We start from the raw sequence: 15,650 nt of genomic DNA, 5'->3' as shown, positions 1-15,650 counted from the left end.
AGGGGGTTTTACTCTCTGGTTATTGCCTCTTCCCCTCCCTCACTCTTTTTTTTTTTCCCCCTGTTGCAGCACCGGTTCATTTCATACCACTTGGCTGCAGTGTTCTGCAAGTAAATGCAGGCTGGAAACTTTTCCCAGCGTTAGGGCCAGTAATTAAAATATTGAGCTCTTCCTGCAAAAGAATGCACAGGACCGGTTTTCCATGATAGTGCAATAACTTCCACCTCCGCTTTGGCTAAAAAACCCCAGGAGGACTAGAAATGTTTGTTTCAGGCAGTCATGGGGAAGGTTCATGGCACAGGTAGAAACAGCTAGTTTCAGAAGATACCGACTGATCTCGTGGCAGGTTTCATTGCTGAGGCCCTCTGAGCTGTGTTGTGCACACCTTGCTTCTCTTTTTTGCCTGTTTCCCCTCCCTTACTCCTATGTAGACATATGCATGCAGGTCCATTCCCAAGGGCTCAGGGTGGGATGGGGGTGCTCAGCAGTCCGCAGCTCGTCTTGGTCTGGAGACCTTGAAAAGATTGCTCTGTTCCCTCCAGAGAGCTGGGCAACAGCTGCTTTACGCTCCTGGCAGCGTAACGTAAGCCATGCCTGAAACACACTTGCTGATGTGAGTAACACAAACTTTCTGCTGTCAGCGAGATCAAAATGAGCCTGATGTTTGTGTATATATATATATATATATATACATGTATCTATATATAGTGTATATGTATATGTACATATATATACATATATATGCATATATCTATCCCCTGTTGTATATAGTAAATTGTCGCTATAGCTTATGAAGGTATGCTTCCAATCTAGGTGTGGGGAGCTGAATCTAGACTTGTTTAGCTGCCACAACTGGTACCCTCCTCATAGTTTAGTTTTACGTCTCATGGGCAACTAGTTTTTGGATCTGTTTTTCTGGGGTTTCCCCTGTTCTCTGTCCTGAAGCTGTTTATCCAGGGCTTTCTGCTGTTCCTGACATTCACTGAGGCAACGTATTGAGAACCCTCTGTCAAAATTAGTCACTGCAGCCAACCTTCCCTCCCCAAAACCAACCAGCAAAATAAAAATCAGTTTATTGCAGCCTTCGAGGACAGCAAGTGTAGCCCTGGATTCCCCCCAACTGTCCGTGCGAGGCTGTCGCAGGAGCACCGGCACTCCAGCTACCCACCGTCAGCGCAGTGGATGAGCCGTGTAATGTCGTGCAGCTCTGCTGGAGCAGGGTCTGACTTGCTTTTTCTCCACTGACCACGTCAGGAGGTTTTGAAGACTCTTCTTTCCACTTAAGCACTTCAGATGAGGCCCTCGTGAGGTGAGATGAATTCAGGCGTTTGGAGTTGCAGAAGGAAATGGGGCTTCTGGCAGCATTGTCAGCCTGGCTCGCAGCTCCCTCCTCTCTGGGTGCCTGGAGGGTCGTGAAAATTTTTTTTGTGGATGTGCTTCGTTTTCCAACTGTGCCCTCGCCTCAGTGGGAAACATCCTCTGAACCCTAGAGCTGCCGGTTCCGTGAGGACTGCACAGGCCGGGCTCTGCTCCTTGCTCGGGTGAGGCTCAGGAAACAGCCACCCCGTTGCTGGTGATTCCAGGGTTTTTTTCCTTTCCCCTGCCCGCCCCCACATCAGCACCTCCGTGTTTTTATACACTCCTTTTGTTCCCGAATTTTGGTGTCTGTTCCAGAACAGAACTGTGAACGACTCGGCAGAATGACCCTTTGGCGAACACTGGACATGTATCTGTACTATATGTATTAACGTGTAGAAGAGAATCCTTATTGTATGTAAAGTTTTATGAATGGTTATTTTTTAATTTATGTATTTAATATAGGATTCGATGACCTCTGGTGTTTTAGTTTGTATAAAAATAAAACAGCATTTTTAAAAAAGCCCCTCCCGTTACACGCACGGGGACCCTCCGCGTCTGCCCGGCGGCGCGCGGGCGAGTCCCGCTACCGCCGGCCCTGCCCGCGCTCCCGCGGGCGCGCTCCCGGGCCGGGGCGGGTGGGGGGCCCGCACCCCCCGCGCGCTGGGATGCGGGTGCGGGGCCGCTCCCCCGCACCGTTCGGCCGCCCCGCGCAGGCCCGGGTTTGGGTTTGCGGGGGTTTTGCTGGCCCTGCGCAGCAAAACGGGACAGCTAAAGGGAGGGGCCTCCTTCCGGCGGGGGGTGGGGAGCCGCGGCCGGGCGGGCCGGCCCTTGCCGGGCTTTCGCCCCCGTCTGACAGAACAAGCCGGCGCGGGGCCTTGCGGGGCTCCCCCTGGAACACCCGGGTCGGGGCGGCGCCGGGCGGCCGTTCGGCGCGGGGACGATGCACGAGCACGGCCACACTCCGGGCCGGGGCCGGGGCCGGGGCCGCAGAACCGCTCCGAGGGCCGCCGGCCGCCAGGGGGCAGCGCCGCCCTCTGCCGCCGCCGCCGCGGTGGGGCTCCGCCCGCCGGTCTCGTGCCGCAGCATCGGCTCCCTCGGGCCCCGCGGGCGGAGCCCCGCCCCCGCCCTCGCCGTCCGCCCGGGCCGCGCCGCGGAGGTCGGTCTGCTCTGCCCGGCCTTGCCTGGCCTCTCCCGGCCCTGCCCTGTCCGGCCCGGCCCGGCCCTGCCGCGGGGAGCGGCTGTCCTGGCGCCGGGGCGCTGCGGGCCGGGTGCCGCCCGCTCGGCGCTGCCCCGCAGCAGCCGCTGCCCGGTGGGTGCGGGCCCGAGGCCGCCGCCGTCCCTCGGAGCTCGGCTGCTGCCGCGGGGCGAGGCGGCCCGGGCCGGGGCGGGGCGCCGGGCCTCGGGCTACGGGGGCCGAACGCGCCCCGCAGGGACCTCGGCGTTACTGGCGCTGATCCGCGGCGAACCGGTGCGGGCTGGCACAGAGAGAGCTGGGCGGCGGTTTCCGTGGAGTACGAGCGCACCGCTTTGAGAGAGCGCTCGGTAGAAGCTCATCAACGTAAAAAAGAAACCGAAGCCGGTAACAGTACTGGTGGAAAACTGAAACGTCTACTTTTTAGCCAGACTTTGCTATCCTCAGGTGTTGATACTTTCCACTGTCATTCCCAAGCACTAAATGTGTCTGGTTTACATTTTGGGTCATGCTCTTGGACAGTCTTTTGGGTCTTTGGAAATCACACCCGCCCACAGTGAATCTGTGCAATTTTTCTGCTTAAAATGAACTTTAAATGGTCATATTGGTTACAGGATGACTCCTGTATGTGAAAGAGAATAAAGTGCTGTTACAGAGTCTCCTACAAGGACAGGGTGAAGCAGAGATACGTAGTCAAGTACACAAAACTCTTGAAAATAAAAAAATAATTAATCTGAAATTCAGGCTGCTGTCCTTGTTTTGCGGATTGTTTCTCAAAAGGTCTAGATTGGCCAATAAAATAAAACATCTGCTCAAAATATATACTGAGCTGTTTTCTGTTGTCACCTGCAAGGCTAATGAAAAGCGACTTTCTTTGGGGGACAGAAGAACCACAGAGAAATTCAGTGGAAGACTAAATTTTCTTGCATTACATTTTAGAGCTTGTAAAAGTTACGATTTGTGAAGTAAGGTTTACGATTTTTCATGACTACTTGACTTCCAGAGGCAATGGATGAACTGCAGTTGCTGAACTCTGAGGAGCTTCTGAAACATTACCTTCCATTTTCACACATCAACAAAGCATCCAGGAGGGGCAAGAAATATCTCCTCTGCTTTTTCCAAGGGCTGTTGGGGCCAAGTACTTCTGTGGTTTTCTCCAGAGCAAGCATTTGCTGTTTTTAAAAACCAGCCTGCAAAATCAGACCAGGCGACTCGGCAAGGAAAAATAAATCTTTCCTTGACGATTTTACTTCAGCTTTGCCAGCAGGAACATGAAGAAAGAGAGAAGCAGTGAAAGCCCAAGCTACAAGCACTGGGAACCCCCAGTTTACATCGCCATGGCAGGGCCCCTTCTAACACCCGCTGGTCCCAGCCCCTCCCAGGTCCCTACTTGTACAGCATCCCTGTTTGGAGCGACCGGCTTCTTGCCTTTCCAGCGTGTGGGTACTTGGCCTCACTCACCCTGTCCCCTTTACCGGAGACGTGCATGCAAAGAACGCAGAGCCTTAGAGCAGGCGACCAGATGCTGCAGCAACGCAGCCATTTAGCTTGTCTCTGAAACAAGCCAGCCGAGGCGTCATGGGCTCACTTCCTCCGAGCTCCGCTTTCCGCAGGTGCTGACAGCCCACCCGCCAGTAAAGGGGCTGAACGGCTGCGGTGAGGGCGTCCTGTTCAAGACCAGGTTGGACAGAGCCTGGAGCAACCTGGTCTAGTGGGAGGTGTCCCTGCCATGGCAGGGGGGCTGGAACCAGATGATCTCTGAGGTCTCTTCCAACCCAAATCGTTCTGTGATTCCATGATTCTATGACTTCCTTTGCTTAGAAAAAATGAACAGGGCATTTAATATTAAAATGCACTAATTCACAATTGAATCAAAGGGAATAGATATGCATATAAAATAGAAGTGTGCTACAGCACCTGTGGAACAAGCTTAGTCTGTTTTGTCTAGCGAAACCTACATGGTGAGGGCGTGGGTCTGCGCTGTGCCTGTATCAAGGCAGATGAACACCGACAGAGAGGGACTTAGTGAAAGGACAAAGCTGACAAGGACAAATGTGTACAAACTAGCTGTGGTTTGTTAGAAATTAGAGAAAGTTTCCTGGCTGTGCTGTTCTTCTGTGCACTGCCCCAGCTCGTAAACTAAGATCCCCAAGAGTCCTCGAGCGGGTACTGTGATTCGTAGAACTGGAAGTCAGAGAAATGCAAACTGTTGTCTATGGTGTGAGTGCTGCTCTAGCAGCCGCTCTTCTGGAGACTCTCCTGTGCTCAGAATGTCGTTACTGGAATGAACCGTGATGCATTTGGGAAACACTGGGTGGTATTCAATGTCGCACTGCTCACGCATAGGGGGAACACCATTTCATCCCCAGAAGACAGTCGCTCCAATGTCAACAACAGCAGATGGTTCCATCTAGTTGCCTTGATATGGTCTGCTTGGTCTTTGCTGTTCCCAGGGCGTGTGTGCATACGACAAAGATCTTCATTGCTACCAGTATCTTTACAGTTCTGACCGCTGTGGATAGGCTAATGATGGAACCTATATAGCAAATGAGGCATTTGCAAGCCTTTCAGTTGACTCCTTGAGCTTGGAGTTGAAACTCATTAGTAGAAGAAGTGTGGTGGCAGAGGGCCAGAAAAGTAGCTCTGTACCCCAGAATTTCCACAGATTCCACATAAGCATCACACCCTGCCTGCCTGGGAAGGGCTGCTTTGCTTCACTGGACGTTTTAATTCAAAATACCAGCAGTGTGCTAGCTGGCCATGGATGATGCAGAAATTCTGCAAACTGTCTTTCCTGCTATGTGGCTGTCAGCAACCTCCGGCTGTCAGGTGACAGCAGCAGTGTGGCTGGCTCAGAAAGACTTCGCAGATCCTTCCCAGACAAGACAGTGGAGCGCAGCCCGTGTACCAGTATGAAATATCCCCTCTACCAAATGAAGCACAATAAAGCTATCGCTGTGCTGCTACCCAGCTATCAGACTAGGAGATTCATTTACTCTTTCAAAAATTTATAATAAAGTTAGACATATGTTTCAGGCAGGGTGCTGCTAATTGTACCTGGATCAGTTGGGGTATGGGAAAGCTGCTGTGGAAGCTCCGAGCCTGAACTTGTGCTGATGTAAACCAGGAGTACTTTGCTGAAGGAATGAAGACAATGCAGTGAAACCAGCATCCTGAACCGACACAACTCAGAGTGGTAAGCCTGGGTGTCACATCTGTTGTGTCTGATTTTGCCATCTCCTGTGCGTGTATGGAAGCGCGGCCCTCCAAGTACAAGTAACAAGAACGGTGACATGAGATTTTTGGGTCCAGAACTCTCTGGGTGTTTCTCCGGGACAGCTGCAAGGCATCTCCAGCTACAAGGAGATAGAAAGGATGGGACAATGCAAGGGAGGCCCAGGCTACCCATGCTATGGTCAAGGGAGGGCATGCCTTGTGCGAGCCTGTCCCTGGTACGTGGCAGCACTTCAGCCTGCCCCCGGGTAGAAAGTACCCCAGTGAAGGTAGCCAGAATCAGGCTGCAGCTGTTTGGGCTGTCCTTGAGGTGTGGCCACTTTGCCCAGTCTCTTATCCTTAAACAGGCCTCTGAGCTGCGTTACAGGCTGTGCATCCATCAGGGCAGGCATGGCCAGCCCTCATGGCCTGTGTGACTGCATGTTAAAAGGTTTCTGTGCTGTCCCTGCAGCCCATCGGGATGGCAGGAGTTTTCCATTGTTCGGGAGATTGTCTAAACATAGTAAAAGCCCTAATAACTGGCAATGTGCCATCTGCTCTCTGTCAAGGGGGGCTGCGTCTTTGAACACAGCAGAAAAATAGATTCCAAAGCCCCATTCCTGCTTGGAGAGAGGGGCATCCCACAGCTTGTGCCACACTGACAAGAGGCCATTGTGCAATGTCTGCTCTAGTGCCCGGCCACCAACTGACAGCCATGAACAAGCTACTTTGCACAACAAAGACAATCCTGTGAAAACCATTTCAGAAGCCTGGAGCAGGACTGAGACTAGAGATATAATGATTTCAGTGTGTACAACAGATGGAGACTTTAGAGCACCGAGCCACTAATCTATGGATTACAGACTCCCTAATTACCATTTCTGAGAGGCACTACCAGCCGAGGGAGGGATCTTGCAGATCGGTGCTCAACAGCCAAATGCCGTGTTAGCGATAACTGTGGAAGGAACAGAGTTCGGAAAATGTAGTTGTACCAACCTCTTGCTCGTTTCTGTCTTGGAATGCTGCATGGACTTGTGGTCCACTGCAGATCTGGAAAAGAGGGTAGCAGTGCTGGAAAAGGTCCAGAAGAGCCTGGCATGCATGCTCAAAGACATGGGCCACAGCTGCACCCGAGCAGGTTCCTCAGCAACAGGCTCTCCCTCAAGGACCAACCAGCAGTCAGTCAGTCACACATTTCTCAACGTAAACAGGGGAGCCTGTAAGCACCAATAACAAAGTCAGACCTTCAGCACCTCCAAACGTGAACTTCAGCATTAGTACTAATTCCAGTACGGTCCTATTTTATTGCCTCCTGGTCTTGGAGCAGATGAAAACTCATTATTCCTGCTCTTTGTGCCTGATTCTGTCCCAGTCAGTCGTACAACAAATCACACACCAAGATCTACAGATGTTAACTCTAGCACTGCAGGTAACTGATGTCTCTGAACCCTGGGACACAAGAACTAAAGCAATTAGCAACCAAGAAGGTAACTCCATTGTCGTGGGCCAAACAATGGTCATCTATAAACTAAGGTCATCAACTCTTTTATTCCAGATCCCTAAACCTAAGAACAATCCTAATCCAAGCTGTCAGCCTGTTCCTGTGACATTTGTTATTTCCAGCTTTAGCTACATGATAATGGCTGGGAGAGAAAATAGCTTCAGCGTTGATGAAACTGGAGGGCCCACCTAGAACCAGCTGTGCTTGAAGTCCAGAGTCCTAGCTGAGATGCAATCACCCACCCTGCTTCCCATCGTACCCAAACTAACAAAACCCCATTTGTTTACTTCTGGCCTTAGCCCACACCCATCTGTCCAGTAAAATGCAGAAATTGCAGTGAGCCCCACAGCCATTGCTGAACTGACCACCAGGCACAGCCTGGACCCTAATGCTGTGCATTGCCTGAATTCCTCAGCTGCCTCAGACATGGAAGAACACCCATATTTGAGCCAGGAGAGCCTAGTGGGAGCAGGAAATTCAAGCTCTTCCACTTCATATTCCAGTACACCATCTATACTCATGCCTTGGGGACATCTCTTACCCACAGAAGTAAACGTAAGGCAATTGCAGGGATTAATAACAAAAACCTGGGAGCTGGCAAGACGCGGTCGTCAAATAGGTTTTCAGTGCCTCCAGCCAAAAATGCTGCCTTCCACAACAAGCCTGACTTAATTGCCCGTGCGAGCTCCAGGCTGCCAGGAAGCGAGTCGCTCTTGTTCACGCCAGGCCTCCTGCCGCCGCGCCAGCCGCCTCTGGCACACCCGCGTTCCCGGGTCCCTGTGCCACGAGCCCCCCTTGCAGCCGCGCTCGGCGCTTGCTGCCCATCTCGCCAACGCCGGCTGCCAGGCAGGACCCGCCAGCGGCCGCCCAACACGGCACCCTTGGGAGTCCTGCCTGCCGCTCTCGGGGACACTGCCGCGCCGCGGGCACAACGCCGCTGTGCCGTGCCCACGCGGCACTGCTGCCGGCGCGTCCCTGGGCTGAAACCTGTCCAGCACGACCCGGGTGGGACGGCATGCGTGGAGCACATCTCCCACGCTAGATACGGCAGGGGCTTGGGAGCTGAGGGGTCGTTCTGGCTGTGGACCCAGCCCGGGTTCAGCGGCCCAAGGGCTCTAAGCTCTGCCCTGGCAACAAGGCGGCATTCGGTTTAGATTTGAAATATTCTCTCATCTGGAGGAATCGTGGAATTGTAATCTTGCTGCTCACATTAACGCAGACTCATCCCGACTGATCATATGTGGAGTAACCCTCTGGCCGTTGGAAGGATGCACCATATTCTTCCTCACTACAGGTGACAGAATGATTTATAAATATCCGTTCAAGTGACAAATGCCACCACCTTTCCTACGGATGGGTTTTCCACAGGTGGCCGCCCATCCTTGTTGTTCAATAGCTCCATGAGCATCTTCACCAAATAATCCTGACTTGGAGTTCACTCAAGAAATATTCATGGAAAATTGAAATTGGACCTGCATAGTAATTATAAATTCTATTACGTAGATCATATGTATTTTTTATCTAGATGGGAACATGTATAGCAAGCCAAAAGAAAGTTCAAATTTCAAACTGTGTATGGCTGTTATGTTACACTTTACAGTCCACAGACTAAAATTCACATAGGTACCAACTCTAAAAATGCTTTAGGTGAAAGTCTTAGGCCATTCAGGCTTATAATTCACTGTGTATTAATACACATTCTCCTTGGTGTTTGAGAAAAGCAAACAGAAAAGAACGTGGTATATTAAAAACAAGTCATAATGAACTAGGATAAGTATTTAAATACTAAAATAAATACATTACAGCATTTTCCTGTCTGGTGAAAGCCAGCAATCATGATATTAGGAGTATGGTATTCGAGGTGCATGTGTCACTATGCCACTGAATAAACAGGTGAAGATTATTGTGTGCTGTATCCACTGGGAAGAATCTTGGCAATCTGGGTTTAAAGCTGAGACTTAATAAGTGAATCTCATTTGGCTCATAAAACAGTGTTTGTTCTGTGAATAAAGAGTGTCCAGCCTAAACTAAAAATCAGGCAAATATGCACATTTATTAGATTCTGATCCTCAGAGGACTTGGGGAGAGCGAATACTTATAAAACAAAGTGACTTGCAGAAAGAACCTGGGTATTGTAAAAAAAATTGCATCGCTTCATCTGGTTTCCTTTAGACGCCTGAAGCAGAGTTGCTGAGTTATTGCATTCCTGCTCAATGTCCTACATGAAATCGTATTATTAAGCCCAGAGGCACAGCTGATAGCTCCCTGCTCCCTGGTTAGCATCTCGCCATTGCTACAGCAACGGCCACAAACAGCCTGGCAACTCCCGAGAGCGGGCTTGTTCCTGTTGGTCCTCCTCCCTCCCCAGGCCTCCCCGAAAAGCGCAGGGGCTCCTTCCAGTTATGGCTGGGACCAAGCCGCCCTCACGCAGAGACTCTTCAGGTGCCAGAAGTGTGCAATGGGGGAGGGGAAGAGAAGACAAGAACGGCGAGAGAGCCAGCCAGCAAGCAGAGCAAGGAAGATCTTCAGCACGAACTTGAGCGGGGCATTACTGGACCAGTGCAAACCCTGACCAGCAGCTTACGCTGCAATATTTCCCCGAACAAGAATATTATCCGGTGAGTAACCTCTCCCTGGGCTCGTTTGAAGCTGAACATCTAACGCCAGCGGAGCACTTCACTGTTGTGGGGTTTCAGCACGCATGCAGGACAAGTCACCAACAAGACTGTTTCAATCGTGCTCAAACCAGCAGGAACAGCTCAGAGGAGTGTTACTGCTGCTGATTTACAAAGGCATAACGGAGACAACGGCCAAGACTGAGTCCAGAGAAAGCGGGCAGAAAGCTGACAGTGAAGTATTCCTGCTTGAGCCCTTGGTGGTGTGTTGCAGACCCCTGAAGCTGGGGGGTGAAGGCCTGGATGGGAAGTGTCCTTGTCTATCATTTTAGTATTTGAGTGCGAAAAAAAGTGACAGGAAAGCTGTGATTTTGCAAATTTAGACCAATAATGGAACAGGAAAAATATGCTCACCTCCTACACCCATTTTAAAATACAACCACAAGATGCACAGAAATGTTGAGCTACTCTCATAAAAACCAGACCGAAAACTTTTCAATTAAAATTATAGCAGAAATACAAAGCTGACTGACAAAGCAGTGAAAGGCAAAACTTGCCCACGCTTAGCTTTAGTAATTGTAAAATTACTGAAATCCTAGAAATCTGACATTAGTTTGGAAACTGGAAGAAAGTCACTAAAAATTGTTCTGGAATTGGTTTCCTGACAATTGCCTAAATATATCGCTCAATTCATATCAGAAAGAAATGCGACGCAGTGAGTAGTAAAAGCAGTTAAAGAAAAGCCTTCTCCATTCAGAAGCAGCAAAAATATCAGTTAAAGTTAGCAGTCTCACCAACAAATGGGACAGACCATGTCTTATGGCAGAGATACGGGCAGCTCTGCTTGCGCTCCGTTTTGCGCCGTAAGTGCTTTAGCCGTGGTCTGCCGTGGGGATGACACTTGGATCAGCCAGCAACAGAGGGAGTGAGTTCATGACCAGGCAGACACCAGTTCCCCTCCTGCAGTCAGCCACACAGTGATGATGCAACTGCTCTAGAATGCCTTTAAACTGCAAACGCGCAGCCTGGTACCCACCCAGGAAGACATCTGCGCAGAGAAAGTCTCCTGCCTCGGAGGACGTGCGATCCTCTGCATGAGCTGTTGTTCCGAAATGCTTCGACTCAGCAGCTACGCCCAAAACTGGCTCAGGCCACCTATCAGTACTTCTCGGAGGGGCAGAGCCTACTCGCCGTTGCTGAAGACACAGCAGAAACTCTTGGTGTGCTTTCGTGCTGTGGTCTTGATGCAGCTCTACCGAAACTGCTCACGGGTCAGAGCGTCTCCTGGGCTGAGCTACACATCTGCTCATCAGCGGCTGTGGCTCCCAGATGCTTTAAAGGCTCAGGTCTTCAGCAGACTATTTCCTTTATGAACAAACTGCAATACAATCACAGTAAGGATCGTGCAATAGTGGCTCATTAATTTTTATTTCTTTATAATAGCCCTAATTAGGTTATGTGCATTCAGAGGTTTGAATGGAAAAGCTTCTGGAACTGGAAGTCTTTTGTTTGTATGTTCTTTGTACGTTTTCAACCATCCCAGAAGTTCAGGAATGTTAACCAGACACCAAACATACTTTACAAAACAAGATTATTATTCTGCTTTGCATGGTCCAGGGGAAACATAATGAGCTTCACTTCCTGGAGACAGATAAAGGAGGTCTGAAAGCACTGCCTTTCCCCCTCAGTGGGGAATTCACTGCCCTTCCAGAAACTTTGCTGGCAAAAGACAACATTTTTTAAAAGCAGCTTCCAAGTTAGGGATCTGAACTCCTGTCCAGGCATGAGAGAATACAACTGGATATTCTTTAGGATTAAGGGAGAGTGTACACTGATGAAGGAAGAGGGCAAATGGCATATTTGGAAGTACTCAGCACACAGGAAAATCAGTCCATTTTCATGAGGTTTTCAGAAGTTTTTTATGAATGAACCTGAGCAAATGCTACCTGATCATTCTGCACAGGCAGCACAGGTTGCAATTATCTCTTAGGTCCTGAGTTTGCAAGCTGTGATACTATTTTTAACTTAAAACCATGGAAACACTCTAAACTACATAAATAGCATTAATCATCAATGTAGAATGTGTGAAACTTTTTTTTCAGGATGAGACTGATAGTATCTTGTAATCCTCTCCATCAGCATATTTTAGGGATTTCCTTGCCATGCTCCCAGCAACGTTTCCTCAGTTGCACTACACCTTGCTGGTGCCTATGCTGGCCCCAGCACTCCACTTCTGGTCCTGCCTTAGCTGCCCTTGTTGCTAAAGCTCTGCAGAGAAAATCTGGACCTCTCTGGTCCTTTCCTCATTGTTGTGGAAAGTGCAATCCTCAAAGGAAAAATGCCAATGAGTTAGAAATTATTCCTGTGCAAGTCTAAGTAAATAAATTGCAGTTTCAAACAAAGGAAAGTACAGAAGAAGGACATACTGCTTAACAGGGGTAAGGCACACACCTCATTTGTTTATAAGACAAGCCAGAGAGAAGAGGTGGCAGCTATGTGAGCTGGAGTTCAAGTACCCCTGAGGTATTCTGAGTTCCAGAAGTGATGCTCAGAAAGCACCCTGTGTAAATCTCTACACCCAGAATGACACACGCTCTCCAACAAGGCGGTTGTTTTAGACACAGCTAGGAAGCATTGGTGTTGCGATTTCCCTGTAACTCCAGAGAATGAGGAGAATGAAGGAGACAAGAACAGCAATATCCACTGTACTGTACTGGAGTACTGTACTAAAGTACTGTAAGTACTGTAATAAAAAGGCAACAACCTACAGCAGTTTGGATTCCTTTCTGTATGAAACAGGGAACTTTTAAAGTGACCATCTCCCCAAAGTGCCTTCTTTAAGCCCCAGGTAAACCAGCCTGTATGGTCGCAGTTGCTTAACTGACCGAAACTGGCTGTGAAAAGAATTCAAGCGTTCTGGCTTGGCAGGGACGACAAGCCTCTGTTTTTACATTCTTAGCACAGGAACTTCCAGAAGTCACCGTGGTAGCTGTTACTTGGATTTTTATCAGCTAGCCAAGACACTGAATGAAGGATTTGAGCACTCTGATGATGGATGGTCACTGGCTCAGCATGGATATTGCACATAAAACTCTGTGATTGCCTGCACATATTGGTGTGTGACGCAGGCTGTCACTTCCACATCACGACGTACATGTGTCCTGGTCCGGCTGGGGTGGAAGCCCAGCCCAGCTCCGCCAGGCAGCCCGTTAGCAGCTCGGGTCAGCCAGGGCAGCTGCCCTGAGTGAGCTGCAGGTGCGGCCCCGACCATCTCATCATGGGCATCATGGGGAGGGTGGCTGAGGGGAGCTCCTGGGGGGGTTCCTGCTGGGGCTCTGGCTGTGTCCTGCTGGGGTTACTCCTGCTCTCAAGGACAGGTCTCCTGTCGATGGCGATGACTGGGTGCTCATTTGGCTGAGTATAACTCTCTGTGCTTTCATTGGTACTGGTGGTGTGTTATTAAATCTGTTTTCGCTTCAGCCCATGGATCTTCTTGCCTTTTCCTGGTTCCTCTCCCTGGCTGGTGAGGGGATGATGGAGCGACTGTTATAGTTTAGCCCCAGGTACAGGCTAAACATAGACAATATGTCAGAAATAGTGGAAAGGTAAAAGGCAAACACAGTGAAGCAGAAAGGCCACGCTGCAAAAGCAATTTGCTATGTTCTTATCCATTTCCTACCAAGGGAAATCTGTAGTAACAGGGCAAATATAGGGAAAAGGATTTTAGCTTTGCAGACTGACAGTGGCTCATTGGCAGTTATGAGTCTGAAATTCTTAAAATACTATAAGTTTTATGGGATGCATGAAAGCTGCATTGCAGTCAAGGCATTAGCGCATCTGGGGTGCAGACTGACTTAAAACTCAGACATTTGAAGTTTATCATGAACAGATACAGCATTCATACGCTTTCCTAGGGAAATGACTAATATGCTGCCTTTCACAATTTTCCTGTCCAGAACACCTCACTGTTTTGAAAGTTCACAGCTATTGACATTCCTAGCTTGCCCGTGCTCTATAAAGGGCCTGCATCAAAATGCTGCGATTTGCACCCTGGGTTCCAGCCCCTCCAGCAAGAAAGCATCTGGTTCTTTATCTGCTCATTGGTGTCTCTCTCTTTGGTCTTTATTTGTCATACTTAGCGAAATTCATGGAGTGGTGACACTCAGCACAATGGTATTTTGTGGTGCACAATTCCCTACTAATCGGGAACGAGCCTGTGGTGTGATGAGTCAGTTTAATTCCTTTCACTGCAGTCTGCCTGTGGAATGGCACTCATGAGCCATTGGTTTAGAAGTAAAAGCAGCTGAGAATAAAGAACCAAGACAGAAGTTTGGCAAAGCCCCTTCATCCTGAACAAAGGTGGGTATGAACATGTAGGACATACATAACACGTATGCATAACGTGTATAACAAAGACAAAATGCTGATGTTAATTTAGTGTCTGTGCAACACAGCAATCCCATAAAGCCCGATAATCCCTACCGCCCCTAAACTAGTCTTCCAAAATTATTAATCAGGTGGTGAGACTTTTATTGTCTCACCCAAGCTCATTCATTTCTCTCCTGTCTGTTCCCACTGCATCTCAGAGCCTTAGTCGCTATGCTTGGCTGATGGAGTCATATCTTTCGTTTGCTGATGCTATGCAGCTTTGTTATAGAACACAGCGAGCCTGATTCTGCTTTCTCCTGTGCCAGTTTTGGACAAATGTATCTCTGCAGAACTACATTCCAGTTAATCCAGATTTACACCAAGAATGTTAAAATAAGAATGTGATAAAACCAACTCTCCTAGCCAGACGGAACATGGCAAGGTGAAACCATTATTTTGTATCTTTTGACAGCAAGCAGTAGTAAGTAGAAATAGGAGTAAAATTTGGATGGCTAAATTTTAGTCCAAATGACCTCTGCAAGTCAGTCCCTATGAGAAATGTCAGTATCCCCTTTCATCTTGGCTCTGCCACAAGGAAAACGGGCAACTGGCTGATGTGGGTCTTGTCAGCAGCCTGTTTTGCGATGTTTGTGGGAGAGGAGTGGTGCCACAGCCTGATCGGATGAGACCCGGCAGTTCTCCTTCACTGCGGGTGTCAGGCTGCAGGCCAAGGCCGGCAGCACGTCTATTGCTCACCCAGATCACCGGCCGCGGAGGGAAGACAGCTCTCCCGGACACATCTGCCACGCTGCACTGTGCCCGCAGGTACAGAACAAAGGCTGCAGTGCCCGGCTGCGCACCACCGCCCCGCAGCAGCAGGAGACCCCAAGACCACGATCCCATCGCATCTTTGCCTTGGTGCTGCCAGTGCAGCACAAGGACGTCACACACCTGGGCTGGACAATGGGACCAAAGCAAACCACAAAACAGTAAGTGATTCTCTAACCCCAGAACCGACTGCAGTGCGGGCGGCTCACGCGTTGCACCGCGGCGTCCGCGGGAGCCCGAGCCATGGCTGGCGCTGCAGGGTAGCAGAGGCTGTGCGCAGGGGAAGGCAATGCTGGCAAGGTGTTCCTGTGTTGCTGCCGCTGACCCCAGTCTGTACCAGCGGCACTTGTTGGTCCCCTGAAACTTGGCAACTGTGTGATGAACTGTGCTAACTAAATGAATGCAAATTATTTTCATAATGTGTTTTGGCCGTTACTGACTGGGTTAGAATTACATGAGTCTATTTAAAGTGAAAGCAAATGTAACATTATTAATCCTCAGAGCTGTCCACTTACCTGAAAAAACATGCTCTTGAAAACTTCTAAGGGACCTTCAACTGATCGGAAGGTGACAT

Source organism: Leptosomus discolor, chromosome 10 (genome assembly GCF_034619465.1).
Source record: "Leptosomus discolor isolate bLepDis1 chromosome 10, bLepDis1.hap2, whole genome shotgun sequence".
NCBI lineage: Eukaryota > Metazoa > Chordata > Aves > Leptosomiformes > Leptosomidae > Leptosomus > Leptosomus discolor.
Note: the sequence above shows the minus strand (reverse complement) of the source record.